Raw genomic sequence first — 7,188 nt, 5'->3', positions numbered from 1 at the left:
CTATCTACAATCACCCTTCAGCCTCTGCTTGGAGACAGGCAGTAATGGGAAATTGATTATCTCCAGGGATAGCCCATTTCACTTTTTGGACTGCTCCATTGGGTTTTTTCTTATGTTAAGTTGCCATCTATTTATTTTAAACTTCTGCCCAGTGCTCCTAGTTCTTCCCTGTGTGACCTAACAGTGGCTCTGTTTCCTCTTCCACCTGGCATCCCTTCAAGTATTTGGTGCCAGCTAAAACATCGTCTCTAAATCTTCTCATCTCCATCCCCATATCTCTCAACCTAGAGCTATCCCTCATTAACCTATGGTATCCAATTGTCTTAAAGCAAACACATTAGGAAGTGTTGTCCTCTAAAGATAAATGAGGACCCAAACTCTGGGCTGTGGAGTTCTGATTTGGAGACAAAGACCTGGTTGAAATCCTGACTCTGCCATTTGCTAACTATGTGACCTTGGACAAGTCATTTAAGTTATCTAGTCCTCCATAAAATGAGGCGGCTAGACTAAGTAACCTCCAAGGCCCCTTTCAGCTCTAAATCAATGAAAATAAAGCATCCCTGAAGGCAGAAAAGAGTATTAGACTGAGAGTTATGAAGATCTGGGTTCCAGTCTCCACTTCTGACAGTAGCTGTGTGATCCTGGTCCAGTCACTTCTCAAGGGCTTAGTAAAGTAGGGTCAGGAATGCCTTCTATACCTGTACCTGCCTCTCAGGGCTGTTGTGAGTTTCAAATGAAATAATGTATGTCAAGAGTTCTACGAATTCCAGTAATTACCCAATGAACTTATTGTGTAAGTTCCTGGAGAAATAGGATTTGAACTATAAAAACTGGACCGATGGATGGCATCTTTCCAACGACAACTGTATTCAGTAAAGAGGTGCCTAGAACTCAGGCCTGCTGTCTTGCCTTGAGCTAAGAGTTGGGAAGGCAAGAATCTAGCCTTTTGTTATTTGACTCCTTGGTTGGGGGAGAAGGAGTAGAGAAGGCAGAAGTCGCTTGAACCCCAGGCTCAGCAAAGTTCCATGAATTCTCACAGGTCTTTGAATAGGAGCCACTCCATCTCACCCCCTCTTCCATCTCTCCACATCTCCCACCCCACAAACACACACACACACACACACACACCACACACCACACACACACACACACACACCCCTACAGGGAAAGCATTGATTCCCTAGGTTGGTTCCTGACAGTAGTTAAGAACCAGAGTGGTCCTGACCCAGGAAGAAGGAAAATGAGCCCAGTTTGAAAGTTATTGGGAGCCCCCTGAAGACAGTCTCTGGATGGTTATAATAGCTTGCTCTCTGTTGCCATGGTGACCATTAGATTTGATGACAGAAAAAGACCAGGGAGCAAAATTGACTTCTGAAACTTCCATTGGGAGAGTCCCTTTACCTCTGGGAGGTTCGGTGACCTCATCTGTAAAAGACGAGGATATTAACACCTGTAGGATTAGTCCTGCCTTCTGCCCCCAGGGTGTGCTGGTAAATATTTAACAATCAGCTCCCTGGGGGGAAAGGTACTTCTGACAGGTACTTTCAAATTTAATCTGCGCTATTAACACTTTCTCCATCACTTTCTTAAGTCTGGACAATCAACAAAAGGATAAATCAGTTGCTGGTTTTTGAGGAGTAAATGCTCTCACTGAAAATGTAACGATGGTTCTGTGAATGGGTTTGAGCTAGCTCCAGAGCACCCATATGTGGGGAGTATGGGTCTCAAATGGGAGAACGAAGGTCAAACTCTAGAGTGATGCCCCCTCTGTTAGGAATAGGAGAGTCTATGAACAAGAGAAAGGGATGGGTCATCAGGGCAGGGCAGTGCCCAAAGGATTGTGGAATTCTTTTAGAATTCAAGGCTTTCGTTTGGTTTTTTAGGCAATTGGGGTTAAGTGACCTGCCCAGGGTCACACAGCTAGTAAGTGTCAAGTGTTTGGTCTGAGGCCGGATTTGAACTCAGGTCCTCCTGTCTCCAGGGCCAGTGCTGTAGCCACTGTGCCACCTCACTGCCCCTCAAGGCTTTTTAAATGGTGGGAAAGATTACTTTGTGACCAGCACACAGTGCCTGGCACACAGCAAACACTTAATAAATGTTGACACCTGGAGAGCTCTAATAGGCAAAGAAGGAAGCATGGAACAATGAGGGGAAAACACTAGATTTGGAGTCTCTGGGTCTCAGACTTCAGGCACTACTGTTTACTAGATGTGTGGCCTTGGGCAATTCTCTTGATGTCTCAGGCCTCAGTTTCTTCATCTACAAAATGGGAGTGTTAAGTAAGCCTTGCCCTCCCTTCTTCACAGGATGATTGGGAGGAAAGCAGTATAGGATCATAAATTTAGACGTTACCTAATCTAATCAATTCCCTCAGTTCACAAATGAGAAAACGGGCCCAGAGATGAAGTGACTCACCCCAGGTCCACCAAGTCATAATTAGCAAAGGTGGGATTTGAACCCAGGTCCTCAAAGCCAGTTCTCTTTCCACTATACTCCATCGATGTGAATTATTATAATGGTTCAGGAAATACTACCAACATTTATTAACTAAGTGCCTTTTGTGTGTCTTCTGTGTTAGGCACTGGAATAGTAAGACTCCAGAACCTTCTATTCTACTAGGAAGCTTATATTCTCATGGAATCTGATTCCATTCAGGCTGCCAGGGGCTTTAGGAATAACTTCATCCAACAGATGGGGAAACTGGGGCACAATAAGGTTTAATGACTTGAAACTAGGTGGTACAGTGGATGGAGCTCGGGGCCTAGAGTCAGGAAGACCTGAGTTTGAATCCTGTTTCAGGTACTTACTAGCTGTGTGACTCTAGGAAAGCCACTTAACCTCTCTCTGCCTCTGTTTCCTCAAAAGTCAAATAACGATGATAACAGCACCTACCTTGCGAGGCTGTTGTGAGGATCAACTGAGAGGGTAACTCTAGAGTGCTTAGCCCGGTGCCTGGCACACAGTAGGGCTACACAAATGCTTATTCCTTTCCTCCTCCCCTTGCCCAAGTTCACACAGCTAAGCATGCGCCCAGCTGACGGATCCCAAATCCTCGGCTGCTCTAGAACATCCCAGATCCGATCCATCTGGACTTGACCACCCTGGCCCCGACCAACCCCACCACCCCTCGCCACCCACGCAGTGAGGACCTGCCATCTGTCCCTCCCTCAGTGGGCCCGGCGTCTCGGTGGTGCAGGGGTCCTCCGGGCAGGCCAGCCTGGCTGACGTCTGTGGGTGACAGCTGCCACGGGGAGCCTGGTGAAAGCATTCAGCCGAGGCGCCACAAGTTGTCTGTCGGGGAGGCAGGCGTCCCCCTTGTCTCCTGCCCCTCACCACGGGCCGGCCCTGAATGGGAAGATTGGAGGGGGGAGGTGTCCGCGGGGAATCAAAGCTGGGCTCCAGGGTTGATTAATTATCCTCGTTGGCATGTGACGCTGTCTCATGCAGGTCTGGGACTGTAGCTGGGACAGCGCAGGGGGAGGCAGAGGGGAGAATAAGCGAAATCATTCATTTTTCTGACACCTCCTCCCCTTTACATTCTGTCCCGGGTTGCTAGGCTCCCGGCACAACTCTGGCTTCCTCTAGTCCCTATCTAGCTCATAAGGTACTAGAAGCAGAGCTGGAAGGGACCTTAGAGATCATGCAGCCCAAACCCCAGAGGAAATGTGGTACGACAGAGGCAATATTGGCTCTGGAGTCAGAAGACCTGAGTTCAAATCTCGATGACAGATTGTGTCAGTAGTGAGATTTGAACTCAGGACTTGGTTTGAATCTTGGCTCTGGTCCATTCTATCATGTCCTTGAGCCTCAGTTTCCACATTTGTAAAAGCATGGGTTTGCATATTCAAGGCCTTTTCAGCCCTAGCTCTCTGATGCTATGATCCATTCCCCCGTTTCCTAAGGCTGCTTGCCAGACTTCTCCATCACTCAGTGGTGGGTTGCCATCTCTCCTTGGAAATTGTGCTCCCATGGATTTACAGCTGCCCTGGGCGTGAAGAGCTTTGCAAACATCACTCCCCTCCACAGCTCATCAGCCTGCAAATCTTTTCCCAGCCAGAGTATCTCTGCCAGGCTACTTATGAAGCCAGGAAAGCTAGCTGAAACAGCCTAGCGCAACTCAGCTTTAGGAGGCCTGGGTTTGAGCCTCCCTTCACCCGTGAAATTCCTGCCCTTTTCCCTCTATGGGTACCTCTCCTGTAAATGAGGGGATTGGCTTAAACAATTTATAGTCTTTATGGCTAAGATAGTCTAAAATTCTTTTGCTCCCCTCCAGTATAAAAGGGAAATTATTTTTTGTTAAGAGTGGCCTGGCCTTGTTCCCTCAGTGGTTTACTGGCCATCTCCAAGAATTAATTCTACTTATTCTGGTTAGCTTGGTGGCCAGAGTTCTGTGCTAATAAGGCTGCGGTTGAAGGCTTGGGCCATGTATGAAGTGATGCGTTCTGCAGAGAGGAAGCCTGTGTTCCCTGAGGCACAGAGAACACCCCTAACCCTGGTTCTGGACAACCATCTTCCATTGATGAACACTGAGCCCATCCCCCTCCACAGGATAAAGTCATCACTAGTTGCATTATGTTGAAGGTGTGACCAGTGTAGCTATAGTTGCTCATTTAATCATTCAATGACCAATCATTCACTAAACACCTACTGTGTTACCAGCTCTACCTAAGGGATCTTGATCTTCATTATAATATTTAATAGTATATATGTATATGATAATCTATATGTGATGTACATTATATGTATTGTGATGTTTTATAAGTGATGTGTAATAATATACATGTGATAATCTACATGTGATCTATAATATTATATACACATGATATATGCTATTATAATAGTCATTTAATGAACAGCTTTTTGTTGAGTGAATGAACAGCTGTGACTTCACTGGGCACACCCTCAGCATAACCCAGTTGGTAATGACTTTGCCTGCAGGGGATTCAGTCTTACCCTGTAGGATTCTGGTCCATGTGGAGAGCTCAGCTGTGGCCTCATTAGCACCACTCTTATAGAAACCAGGTCTCCCAGCTTTGGGCCAGGTACTGGGGAATTGCAAAGGTTAGAGAAGACAAGATCCCTGCCTTCGTGGAGCTTGCAAACCTATGGAGCTAAATAGAATCATGGGATTAAAAGTTAGGATGGAGTTTTGAGAAAATTTAGTCCAACATCCTCATTTTTCAAAGGCTAAGTGAGTCGCCTACGGACAAGTAATAAGTAACAGAGCTGAGCTTCCAAGGTAAATCTAATCCCCCATCCCAAGCTCTTTCCATTCTGCCTCTCATAACCAAAGCAGGTATTTACTCTGGGTCTGGGGGTTTCTGACACGTGTGACGAGCCCTCCTGAACTTTTCATCACTCAGCTGAAAGCCCCTTAAAGGTCCCCTTGGAGCAGACTAGAAGGAGACAAGGAAAGCAAAGGACAGACTCAGCTGATGCTAAGGCTGCAGGCTCCCCTTCGTGTGCTAAGAGCAGCTGAGGTTAACCGAGGGTGCAAGGGGCCAAGTGGATATGTTAGGAGTGAAGGGGGAGCTTTCCCAAGCCCCTCCCCAGTGACACACATTCCTCCAGCATCCAAAGGCTCGGTGCTGAATAATGAGGGAGCTCAGATAATAGGGGACATGGAAAAGGCTGTACTGCAGCCGGCTGCCTTTGAGCCCCGATACAAAAAGAGAGAGAGAGGAGGCGGCAGACTGGGCAGGCTGGGCAGTGAGCGAGATCAGTGCTGAACGAGGAGATGGCCGTGGGAAGGGGGAGGGGGGAAGGACAGACACGTAAAAAGGTGTTTCTCCAGGCTCCGCACCCCACAGAATGTCTTTGGGCTGGCAGGTTGAGGCATCATCCATCCTTTCTGTTCTGGGCTTGGGAGAATGTGGTCACCTCCAGTTTCCAGACTTAGACTCCAAAAGAGTGTAGTAGAAAGCATGTCTGAGGCGAAATTAGATTTCCCCTTCGGAAAGCACTTGACCCATATTAGTTGAGACTCCCACTGGGTGAGTGGTAGCAGCTGGAAAGAGCTCAAGATGTGAATATAGGTTCACATCCTATCTCTGGTACTCTCCAGCTGTATGACCCTGGGGAAGGAAGTCCCTTCCCTGCTCTGATCTTCCTTTTTTTTTTTCCCCTTCTCCACAAAGCTGCCAAAATAATCTTCCTTAGCTCCATTTTCATGATGCCACTCTCTTTCTCAAGGATCTTCAGGGGCTCCCAAATGCCTTTAGGATAAAATACAGATTCCTTGAGTTCTCCCTTGAAAGCCTCGCAGTCTGATTCCAGCCTCTCTGTTCCAGGTTTATCTCATATTTCTGCAGCCATACTGGCCTGACCACCATTCCCCAAGCCCAGCAATCCATCTCCCGTGCCCTTTTATAGGCTGGGCTCCACACCTGGAATGTGCACCCTCATTTTTTCCACCTCCTAATACCCCGGGTTCTTCCAAGGTTCAACCCAGGTGCCACCTATTAGGAGAACACTTTCCTGATTCACTTACGTGTTGCTGCCCTCTCCCACCCCCAAATTCTATTGTACCCACAGAGCTGTTTAGATGTTGTCTCTCCCCATCCAGGAGAGCAAAGCCTCCTTAAAGGCAAGGACTCACTGGTTCTGTCTTTGTGTTCCCAGGATTTAGGGAGGTGTCTTGTGAAGAGTAAGAACTGAATAAATATGTGTTTAGTTTATTTGAACATATATCTTCACTGCAGAATAATTATAATAGCTAGCATTTATTTAGCACTTGAGGTCTGCAAAGAGCTTTATCTGCGTTGTCTGGTTTGGTCCTCAAAATAACCCTGGGAGGGAGGTGATGTTATTCACCCCATTTTAAAGATGAGGAAACTGAGGCAGACAGTGGTGAAGAGTCTTCCTTCTCCGGGGTCACACAGCTACTTAAATTTATGAGGCAGGATTTGAACTCAGGTCTATCTGACTCCAAGTCTTTCCACACCAGAACATCACAGTTGGAGGGGATCTCAAAAATCATCAAGTTCAATCCAGAATAGGGGAAAAATAGTGCCTTTTACAGCAAACCAGAGAAGTGACCACCATCACCCCACTATTAAAGAGGAGCCCATTACCTCAGAATACAGTCCATTCCACTTTGGGGTAGCTATAATCTTCCTAAAATTGCTGAATTATCTTACAGATCAAAATCGATAATACAGGGTATCCCAAAAGTCAGTGAAGTTTTAA

This window comes from Phascolarctos cinereus, unplaced genomic scaffold (assembly GCF_003287225.1).
Source record: "Phascolarctos cinereus isolate Bilbo 61053 unplaced genomic scaffold, phaCin_HiC Scaffold_726;HRSCAF=1367, whole genome shotgun sequence".
NCBI lineage: Eukaryota > Metazoa > Chordata > Mammalia > Diprotodontia > Phascolarctidae > Phascolarctos > Phascolarctos cinereus.
Note: the sequence above shows the minus strand (reverse complement) of the source record.